Source organism: Neopelma chrysocephalum, unplaced genomic scaffold, assembly GCF_003984885.1.
Source record: "Neopelma chrysocephalum unplaced genomic scaffold, ASM398488v2 Primary Assembly neopelma1_133, whole genome shotgun sequence".
NCBI lineage: Eukaryota > Metazoa > Chordata > Aves > Passeriformes > Pipridae > Neopelma > Neopelma chrysocephalum.
The window spans coordinates 781,091-792,443 of record NW_020897795.1 but is presented as its reverse complement, the minus strand read 5'-3'; the positions used below and the strand labels follow the sequence as shown (position 1 = coordinate 792,443).

The 11,353-nt window shown below is 41.6% G+C and overlaps 1 long non-coding RNA gene across 2 annotated transcripts; it reads right to left on the bottom strand.

Annotated features, from left to right (window-relative positions):
* Positions 1 to 429: 429 nt before the first annotated feature.
* LOC113975150 lies at positions 430 to 1,951 on the bottom strand. Of its 2 annotated transcripts, none has more exons than XR_003536765.1 (3): positions 1,885 to 1,951; positions 1,126 to 1,408; positions 430 to 613 (listed from the first exon to the last, which is right to left on the bottom strand). It is a non-coding gene; the product is annotated as an uncharacterized LOC113975150 (long non-coding RNA). The 2 variants fall into 2 exon arrangements; XR_003536766.1 differs by having other exon boundaries at positions 1,267 to 1,408.
* Between the last annotated feature and the right edge of the window lie 9,402 nt (positions 1,952 to 11,353).

The window sequence follows — 11,353 nt, the reverse complement described above, 5'->3', positions numbered from 1 at the left end:
CACCAACCCTGAGACATCCAAACCAGGTTTAGAGGCCCTGGATCATCCTCAGCTGCACTGGTGAGAGGTCAGGGCAGTTCCCTTGAGTAAACCAGAGGTATTTTGGATTTATACCTACATGCTTTCTGGCAGGGCTGTTGCACTGAAAGATGCTAATCTTGCTTTAATCCCCACGGGATATTGACTTTAACAAAATACTCTATGCTTCATTTCTCAGCATTGCAAAACAACTTAATGGGCTGTATACTTCCAGTAATCTCTAGCTTACATTCTCACTCTTTCACAACACCAAAATGTCACTGGCTTTAGCCTTTTCAATACCATTTCCTCTGAGAGCATGCAAGGAAAAAAGAAGGCAAAAAATAAGCTTTTATTTAAATAACACCATCTGCACATTACCTTTGAGCACTCCTTCCACTTATGTTTTCTCTGAGCAGGCTGAAAACCCCACTTATTCCTTTATGATTGGCACTTGTTTGTTTAGTGTGAGCCTTATCCCCTTCTTGTTCAAGCATTTATCAAGCATGAAGGTTTGCTATGGGTGACGTCAGTGGAATTTTATCAGCAGAAAAGCACACAAAAATGTAAGTACAACTGACAGAAGAGGCAGCATCTGAAAGCAAAAATATGCATTTGCAGTTACTGAAATGAAAGAAATGAAACTTATACTTGTCTATTTGCAGCTCTATTCCTTTGAAGCATTACAAAACCCCATGAAAATCTAGATCTTAGAGACTGTATAATCACTTAGAGAGTTAATGTGCATAAACATACATAAAATGTTTGTTTGCTTTTTCCTGTGCGGTCTTTTTACTGTATTACTGTATAAATCAGACCTATTTTATTTTCACTTGCTAAGCCTTGTACTCCTTTTAAAGCACCTCAATGAATGAATACATATTTCCAAACCTTTACAGCCTTAATCCCCAAATTTATTATTGTATTTTCACAGAAAAAAAAAGGCCTTCCAGACATTTTTCTACGAAGCGTATTATTGGAGATAGGAGTGGGAGATTTAATGGCTTGAAATATGATTTCCAAGCTGGGAGGTGCATGACAAATCTGAGTGCAAAATATCATGTCAAAAACGAGTAGAGAGTCTTAGCAGGAAAATTGGGAGCTCACCAGCCCTGTACTGTTACGGTGGCAGCTGCGCTAACGACGGACACAGTTCTCTGAAGAGCATAAGTCTTTTCCCTCTTTCTGCTGCTGGCACCCAAGAGCATATGGCCATCATTGCGTGGACAAGACAGCTACAAGTTAGACCTGTGCAGAAACCAGGAGAAAAATCACCCTGATCACTCGAAGCGTATGGATCCAACGAGGCTTGAAAGCTGGGCTGAGGGGAGGGCTCCGCACACTCTGCTGGCAGCGAGTCGCTGTGTGTCTCAGAAAAAAAAGCATGATCCTGCAAAATACGGATGAAAAATGATGTCTCCCTCATGCCAAATGAGAGTAAAGGCTCATTTATAGAGGGCAGGACAAACCAGAAAGAGTGATATGAGAGGTGCTGCCTCAGGATTGAGTTCTGGATTTGGCAATCTCCCACGGAGCAAAACCACAGGTAAGTTAGGGAAAAGTTGCAGGGCAGAGAACAAATTTTTTCTTCTAATTGATTACAGTTCTATTTGATAGGAAAGCCCTGGCTGGCTCTGCTGGATGTCATACACCCAGAGAGCTGATTTCCAGGCACATTTTGTCTCTTGTCTGCAGCAATGCCATCGACCGGAGTCACATGTGGAACTGGTTCTGGATGTTCAGGATGTGAAGAAGTATCACCTCTCTCCACATAAGACCAACAGTCTGATGGGTTTTTCTTGCTGCTCTTACATCAGTCACAGCTTTCTCAGTTGGCCCATGTGTAATTTGCACTTTATTACCTACCTAAAAGCCCTGCAGGTGGATGTTCTGCCCTCAGAGACCACAGAGGTTACGAGCACGAGTGGTTCTGGGGAGGAGGGACCCCACAGTGTCCAAAAGGGATTAGCTCTACTTCCAAAAGGGGACTTCAGTGAGAAAATGTGTCACAAGCCCTCAGATCTTGCCAATGTCACAATGGCTCTGGGTGTAATATAGGTGTCTGTCTAATGGGCACTGGGCTAAGACCAATAAAATAGAATTCATACAGGCCACTGAACAGCTTCTGATGCTAATGGCTTTTGATTAACGCTGGCCCAAGTTGCATCTGTATTTTATTAACACTGTGTACAGAGTGAGTAGAATTCCAGATGGAGTACAAAGTACCTTTTTCTCTTGTTCTGCCCATAATTGCAAACGCTTAAATTGCACTTGTAGCTGTTTTATGACCTTAAACTCTGTACATTTGCTACAGTGGAACATTGCAATTTCTAGGGAGCGGAAAGATCACACAGAACTGGTCGATGATCTCTGTGATGCAAATAAAAATAGTACCATAAGTGTTCAAATAAATATTTCTTTCTATTTCATCTTTTCATTTTTATTGCTTCCTCAGGTCACTTGAAATGAAATTGTCCTTCACAGGTCAAGCTATGGCTGCTTTGCAGACAGCAAAAAAGACAGTGTTTTAGATCATTAGAGCCCTGGAGATGTTACAGCAATCCAAGTGATTTGCATTTCTGAGGAAAAGGCTTTTATTTCTGAACTGTTCACCTATTATAGATCTAAAAATGTACCTTTTTTTCTCATGAAAATGCCTGCCCTCAGAATTGAAAAAAAAAGACATATTGCTAGCCTTGACATGCCACCTCTCCACCAGCTCTCTGAGGAGGTGCCCATTGCACTTTGGGTGGAAGTGATGATGATGGAGGAAATGAGCACTTTGTGCAGTGGAGTTGCACTGGGACTCAGTGGATAATGTGGAGGGAAAGGAGGTGGGAGACTCGGCCCCAGCACAGGGACCAGACAGGCCTTCTGCTCTGTACCACACCTCCTTCACTTTTTATCAAGCTTTTTATCGAGCTTTTTGTCAACTGGCTGCTGGCAGGCAAAGCTGTGCAGTTTTGGGAGAGCCTGAATCTGAAATGGATGTTTTAATCAGGCTCCCTCACATCTCCATCAGATGGGAGACATGATTTCTCCACACAACTCCCTTCTCCTCCGTCCCCCTCGGCAGCGGGTGACACACACTGCCACATTGTGGCTATGATGGGGACAAGGCAGATGCTCAGGCTGCAAACAAGAACTGCAGATTCCAGATTTGTGGCATCTGTGGGGGTAAGCCATCACCGCCTTTTCTTGCATCCAGGTCATTTTTGCACCATGTTTTGCTTTCCTGACGGGTTCTCTTTGTCGAAGAGGGATCCTTGTCTCTGGGAACTGGGTAGCTGAGGCTGGGTGCTGCCTAGAGGAGGCTTTACTTTCCTGGGATATCTTTAGATGGCTCTTGCCCTCAGCCCTTGTGGTGGCTGCCATTGGTGCCACCAAGAGAGGCTGCGGTCATGTCAACTGTGGAGTTGAAGTCAGGTTCAGGAATGAGGGTTCACACATTCAGGAATGTATGAAAATATTATATGGCAAAAGTTAATGGAAAAGAGTGCCTCATTGCTCATGGAGAGATTATTACATTTTTAAGGCATTTATGAACAAATAAAATGCATCTGGGGAAAAAGCATAACCCACCACCTGCCATATTCCCCTCCCCATCTTCCAGCAATCCTCTTACTTATTAGCATTTCGACACTGCTTTTCTTTGAAGTACAAGCTGTATTTTACTAATATTATTTCCATTCATGCTGTGGAAATAAAACTTATGACAGTGTTGATTTCTCAGATCTCCTCAGAGTTTTTGAAATTTGCATTAGATTATTCTAATCACTTAGCCTCGTTGTATATATTTACACAAGAACTTTTGATGTTTAAACAGATCAGGCTGCAACGAGATGTGCAGGGGGAAATACATACCCCAAAGAAAAGGAAGCTCTTTTTTCTCAGACCACATCTTCAGCTAGAAGTTTTCAGATAAAACCATGGGTCAATGCCTTTGGGACCTGAGGAAATGACGGTAAGACTGGAAAGATGGGGGGATTGGCTCTGCTTTCAGAACAGCAGGCAGAGATGGAGTTGGGCTGGGTCTCTATGAGTGCAAGGAAGATGGTGAGGACTTGTCCCCTCGCACCCTTTATCGCTAATGTAACCTGTGCTCCTGCCCATCTGACAGAAGAAATTGTCCAGCCTGAACCCATCATGTCTTTACCTACGCACACAAGTTTCTGGGGACTGAGCAGAAGGAGCAGCTGCCAAATTCTGACTCTATTGAATTCAGTGGGAATAGTAAAATGTTCCTTTTTGGGGGCAGAAAAAAGCCTGACACTGTGGTGCAGTTGTGCTAGATCATGACATACAGGCAGGAGGCAGGTTGTCTGGGAAGCACTGCAGCCATATGCTCAAGTTAGTTAATTTGGTCTCAGGGCTGGCTCTGTTAGGTTCAGAATGAGAGGCAACAGAATAAACCTTTACACAGCAAAAGTGACCAGGAAAGTGTGGTGGCTAGAAGAAGGAGAAACAGATCTCCCGAGGACTGAAGAAGACAATCTCTCTGGAGGATGCAGGAAATTGCCAGCTATCTCACATGATGTTTAGCTTCACAAAGGCTAGGGATCATATTTTTATTTGCATGTTAGTATAGAAAGAATATTTGCAGTTTTTTGTGGCACTGTAAAGGAGGAGCATTTTGGATTACGATGTTGTTAACCTATTTTACAGTGAAATATGGAGCAAATCATCCATTATCCAACATATTACCCTAAAGATTGTAAAAGCCATGGCAAACTATGTCAACACAGTTTTGACTCTGTAACTTTCAAAGGTAAAGACCTTAAAACAAAACAAAACAAAACAAAAAAAGAGAAGCTTTTTCCAAGAATATGCACTTCCATAAACTCAGTTACAGATGAGAGCAGACTTTCCAACTCACACACTAAAGTGATCTATCCACTTAGACATGCAAATATCATGTTTTGAATAAGTCTCACATTTTGAGTTGTCACCAGTGAAAACAGCTTTCTCCAAAGGCATGTTGGATTTTTCAGCTCTCCTAAGCTTGTAAACCATGTAGAGTCAAGGAAAAAAATACAGAACAAAACCAAAATATTCTGCTTTACAAGGATTCAGAGATCTAAGGAGTTTTTAGGTAACATTTTCCTCTTTGGAACCTTTTTAGTAGCAAATATTTCTAGAAGCATAGCTCCCTCCCTGTCTAGGACTACTAGAACCAGGGCAGCCAGAGCCTTCCTGGGCTGGAAGAGGAGTGGGTTCATTGCCCGTGCTGGATGGGCAGTCACAGAACTCCTACTGCCCTCTGAGGATGTATCAGCAGGAACACCCCAGGGCTTTCATTCTGGCTGATTTATTTTGTCCTCATTGCTGACTGGCAAGTTATGTGCCTTGCTGCACTGGGAATGAGATGCTGTGACCCATGTGAGGCACAGTCAGGAGAGAGAGAAGCCATTTCTCACCTTTAAGGACATGAATTTGTGAAGTAATGAGAAACACTGTGAGATTCATAAATTTTGTCCCCCACAAAAGTGTGACAAGACATAGTTAGCACACACTATTTTGAATTACACCCCCTGCACTGCTTCAGCTCCATGTCTGTAGAGGGAGAAATGCATTTGGATGCCTATCCAACATTAGCAGAAACCTCCAGTGGTGGGCAGGTACATAATACATTAGGGGTAAAGCCTCTTGCTGTAGCTCTTCAAACCTAAATGGGATCTCACATCAGTTCTACCCTGAAATCTCATGGATGTCTGGCAGATTTCTTGTGGCAATAATCAACTCTCCACCTTGACCACCATGATGCAGGAGATGTTACAGCTTTTTTTTACAGTTAAAACCTACAAGTTGCTAAAATTGCTGTCATTGTTATACACTACTCAGACATAAAACATATATGTAATTATCCAACCTGAGGTCAATGGTTGTGAAAGAACTGTGAAACTCTGGTGCTAAGTTTCTTTTTGGTTTTGATACAGAGGTGATAAAAGAAGCATTTAACATTAGCAGTTGAAGCCTCACCCAGATGTGCTAAAGCAGAGAATCATTTCTGTGTTAAAGAACTGTGTTAATTCAGCTTTGAGTTCTAGTTCCATTTTGGAAGCGAATCTTTAAAACAATAAATATTGGTGACTAGGAATAGAAGATGTAATGAGTGGACCACTGCTTTGAAATTGCTGAAGTTCATTTTGCTCAAGTTGCATATTCCTAATGAGCACATAGATAATGTCTAGGCTAAGGAAGACTGAACAGAGTGATTTGCTTGAGAAGGTTCCAAAAGCATTTATACTTTTTCCTAGATTAACCTAAAATGATACAAAAAACTCTGTTTCTCTTAAAAAGAAACATCAAAAGTGCATATTTCACCATCACAGAATCACAGAATATGTTGAGTTGGAAGGGACCCACAAGGATCATTGAAGTCCAGCTCCTGGCTCTGCACAGGACCATCCCCAAGAGTCACACCATGTGCCTGAGAGCATTGTCCAAATGCTTCTTGAACTCTGTAAGGCTTGGAGCTGTGACCACTTCCCTGGGGAGCCTGTTCCAGTGCCCAACCACCCTCTGGGGGAAGAACCGTTTTCTAATATCCAACCTAAACCTCCCCTGACAAAACTTCAGCCCATTCCCTCAGGTCCTGTCCCTGGTCATCACAGAGCAGAGATCAGTGCCTGCCCCTCCTCTTCCCCTTTCCCCTCATGAGGAAGTTGTAGCTGCAGTGAGGTCTCCCCTCAGTCTGCTCTCCCCAAGACTGAACAGACCAAGTGCTCTCAGCAGCTCCTCACACGGCTTCCCCTCAAGGCCCTTCACCATCTTCGTTGCCCTCCATTGGACTCTCTCTATGAGCTTGATATCTTTCTTATATTGTGGTGCCCAAAACTGCCACAACATCCAAGGTGAGGCTGCCCCAGTGCAGAGCAGAGCAGGACAATCCCCTCCCTGACCGGCTGGTGATGTTTTACCTGATGCACCCTAGGACACAGTTGGCCCTCCTGGCTGCCAGGGCACTGCTGACTCATATTCAACTTGCCATCGACCATGCTTTCTCCCTGAGGATTTCTCAGTCTAAGAAAAAAAAAAAAGGATAGATTTTCCAATTGCTTTCAAAATGTTTGCCCATCTGCCAAGTGGTTTGCATCTGACAGTCAAATACTGCTGGTGAGAACCATCAATTCCTTCAAGGACTTGACACTGCAGCCAATTTGTATCCCAAGTGACTATAAAAGGAGGTGACTGCAGCTATTATTTTGTTAGATTTAGTCAAAACATTCCCAGAAGAGGCAGGAGGGCATGCTGGGAATTGTCTGATGAGCCTGCTGGGACAATAATTACACGGCCAGCAGTTTGTTCGCTTCATCTTTTGTAGCGCTTTCTTACTGGGTTTTGTGTCATTTGAGCACTTGGCTTTTTGAACTGAAGAATCTTTACTGCCATTATCTCTTTAGCTAATTCCCAGATTATGCAGTCTTGGATAAGCACCGTTTTCCAGGGCTGCTTTTGTATTACAGAAGGTATTAGAAAACTAAAATACATTCTTCAACATTCCCATTCTTACTTGCAATGAAGTTTTCTGCACCATAGCTGTGATTGAATTACAAAGAGTTGCCTGTTCTGATTGCAGTGGTTACACAAACCTTAGGCCCATTTGTGTTTTAATCCTGATTCTTTGAGAAGGATGAATATCAACATTTTCAATATATATTTTTTTGTTAAAATTTCACATATAAATGTTACTTCTTTTTTTTTATTATGATTATTGTAACAAATTACAGCTTAAAGAACTTTTCAAGAGCAACTTAGGTATCTGGGAAACAAAGATCTGTGAATTTTAATTTGCCTCAGAACCTGTTGAAAAAATAAATGGGCATGAGCCCCTGGAAGACAATATATGAAGGTATTACCAAAATATCAATTCTGAGCTGACAGGAAAATCCAAAGATATGAAAGGAATCACATTAAAAACTAGAAGCTGCGCTTATTCAACTGACTACAAGGGGTCCATGATAGCTGTGAGTGCCTTTTAAAGAGCAGGTAGGCAATTAAAAAAACAGCAGTAACAGCAAACCAAGTCCAGCAAACCATCCTGCCAGGAGCAGCCTGACTGGTCCTCTCTAGGCCAGTTCCCTTCTCGGCTGCTGTTCCTGATAAAACAGACCAGCTCTGATTTATCCTAAGCCAGCCCTAGTCTCCCATTTTCTCTGGTGGGTGAAGAACATGGGCTTTCAGCAATCCTGTATGAATGCAGATACACAGCCTTGTGTCTCCTGATTTACATACCTCAAGGTGAATACAAAGGAAGGAGGAGAAAAAGAGGTAAAGGAGGTAAAAATTACCACATCAGAGCCTTTTGCTGCTGCATAGGGATAAAAATCTATTGCTTGTGATTCCAGTGAAATGAGAATCTGTTGTTAGAGTTTACTACAATCTATCTTGTTTGTGCACTTGGGGACTTCAGAAGACTAATTTTATTGGAGTGGAGCTGGAAAAATTGGATCATTGGCCAAAGTTTACAAAAACCCCATTTCCTTGCTGTGGAAAAATTATTAGCATTCTCACAAAGACGATTGCATCGAAACAAGAAACATACCTTAAAAACAAAACTACTTTTGATGTGAATCCTGCAAAAAAAGCACAATAAAATATAAAAGGGCCTGTGGGATCCTATTTTCTACTGTATGCGCTGCCCAATTCCTCTCTTTGCTAATGGGTCACCTGGGATGTGACTTCCTTCCAGAAGCTGAAGTAGGGCATCTTAGGAGGACAGCAGGGATCCAAAGATTTCCTAAAAGACACGTCAGTGCTATAACCAGTTTCTTCAAGGGGGAAATAACACCGTAGATACTTCACCTCACTGTTACTTACACAGTAAAAGTGTAACTTGACTCACCAGGCAGAATCAGCATCAGCAATCTTCTGACAGAAGTTAGAACTGGAGAAAAGTCCCAAGAAATTACCTTATGGGCAATGAAGAAATGACAGCTTTATATAGTGAAAGTTGCTTTTTTTTTGTTCCGTTCATTAAAAATTTGGCTTAACTCAGAAGCATGAGAATTTATATTCCTTTGAAGTGTTTAGTAAATTAAAGTAATCCATATCTTTTTGAATACTGAATATCTGTCAGAGGTCAATTGTGTGTTTTGTGTTCCTCATAAGATTATTTTCTCTTATATTTTTAGCTCCTGATCTTTTGAGCTGTCTTTAATTTTATTTTCCATTAAAAAACCACTCTAGCTCAGGACTACATTACTTAAATCTAAATTTAATTATCGTTCTATCTAACTACTTTTATATTGAAGCAAGACTCATTGATCTTCAATTTACAGTTATTTTAATTAAAAAAAACCCTCACCCAAAGTACAATAAAAATAATGTAAAATGCTTTTGTAAATAATAGCTAACTGTAGCAGGATTGCAAATAAAGGGGTTTTTTTGTTGCTGGGTAGGGTTTTTTATTTTGTTTGCTTGGTTTGGCTTTTGGTTCATTTTGTTTGTTTGTTTGTTTGTTTTTCTGGTTTTGTTTCTTTTTCTTGATGGAGGGATGTTCAGAAGTGATACACCCCAGCAAAGAGGAAAGCAAGTCAGGCAAAAACACCAGGAGGGCTGTGTGGATGAACATGGAGTTCCTGTATAAACTCAGACACAAAAAGGAAGCCTACAGAGGGTGGATGCAAGGACAAGTAGCCTGCAAGGAATACAGAGAGATTGTCTGAGCAGCCAGTGATCATATTAGGAAAGCTAAAACCCTTACAGAATTAAACCTGGGGATAGATGTCAAGTGCAAGAAGAAAAGCTTCTGTAGGTAAGTCAGTGGTAAAAGGAAGAGTAGGGAAAATGTGGGACCTCTATGGAAGAAAATGAGAGACCTGGTTCCCCAGGACATGGAGAAGGCTGAGAATGACTTTTTAGCCTCAGTCTGCTCTGGCAAGTGCTCCGACCACACAGCCAGAGTTGCAGAAGGCAAAGGCAGGAACTGGGAGAAGGAAGAACTGCCTGCTCTAGGAGAAGATCAGGTTCAAGACCATCTAAGGAACCTGAAGGTGCACAGGCCCATGGAACCTGGTGAGATGCAGCCGCGGGTCCTGAGGCAACTGGCTGAAGACGTGGTTCAGGCACTGTCCATCATATCCAAGAAGCTGTGTCAGTCCCGTGAAGTTCCCACTCACTGAAAAAGGGGAAAATATAACCTCTTCCCACCTTCTCCATTTTTTCTGTGAAACCTGTCGATGCAGCCGCGTGTTCTTAAGAGGCTATTGCATTTCAGGGGTGGTCAAAGTTGATTTCCTACAGCTTAGTCTTTCCATGTGCTGTGGAGACTCAGTAAGTTAAAACAAGCATACCAATATGAGGTGTTTATTATCTTTAGACTGTCCTGGGGACAACTTTTCTCTTTCTAAATTCAAAACTTTTCAATAAAAGAAGAAAAATTCCCAGTAGGATAACTTGCATCAAATTTTACTGTATATTTTTCCTAATATTGCCTGACTTATTTTACAGATGGCCTTTCCAGGGCTCCAGGCAGAAAAGCTCATGAGCTCCTAGCACATCCCAGTTCTAGGAGGCTTCATAAATTATTCATGTCTACACACCTCCTCCTACCTACCAACTAAACATCACTACAGACACTCTAAGGAAAGGTGAATAAAGTGAAGCAATTTAATTGTAGCACCTGAAATCCAGGCTCACTGACACTCTGTTTTCTGGAGCTGCTTGCTTTTACTGCTAGTTTCTTTGTATTATATTTGGTTTGGTTTACTCAAAGGCAAAAGTCCTTTCCGACATCAGAGTTAGTCTAAAGTAAATCCATGGAAACCTGTGTGGGCACAGCACCTCCTGGTCTGCAATCAGACTTGGGCACAAAGCCAGGATTTATAAATCTGGTGGTAAAATTTATGGCAGTACTTAAAAATGACACAGTTTTAATAAAATGAGAGATAATAGGGTTGATTCCTCCCCTCCCTGCCCCATTTTAATAGCTTTGTGGCCAGCCTACTGTGGTAATTGAGGACTCATTATTATGATCTTCATCAGAATTATTTTTCTTTTTTTATTATTCAAACAAAGTTTTGTTTCCATCTTTCATTTAATTTTACAGATTTTTACCTTATTAGCAGCCTGAAGAGCCTGGTTTATTTCTCCTCCATGTTAGGACCAAGGAAGAGAAATAATTCAATAGAAAAAATGGGAAGTACAAAGGAGGTTGGAGTGGGAAGGTTGGAGGAGGGGGGAGCAGCATAACAGCAATAATTGCCAATAAACACACACCTCATCAGCAAGCAGAGTTACTGAGGTATTATTTCAAGCAGTATGCTCTTATCCCGGTAGTTCTGCCTTTCCTTATTGTGAGAGACTGAAATCATTAATGGCTTAAACATTGTTA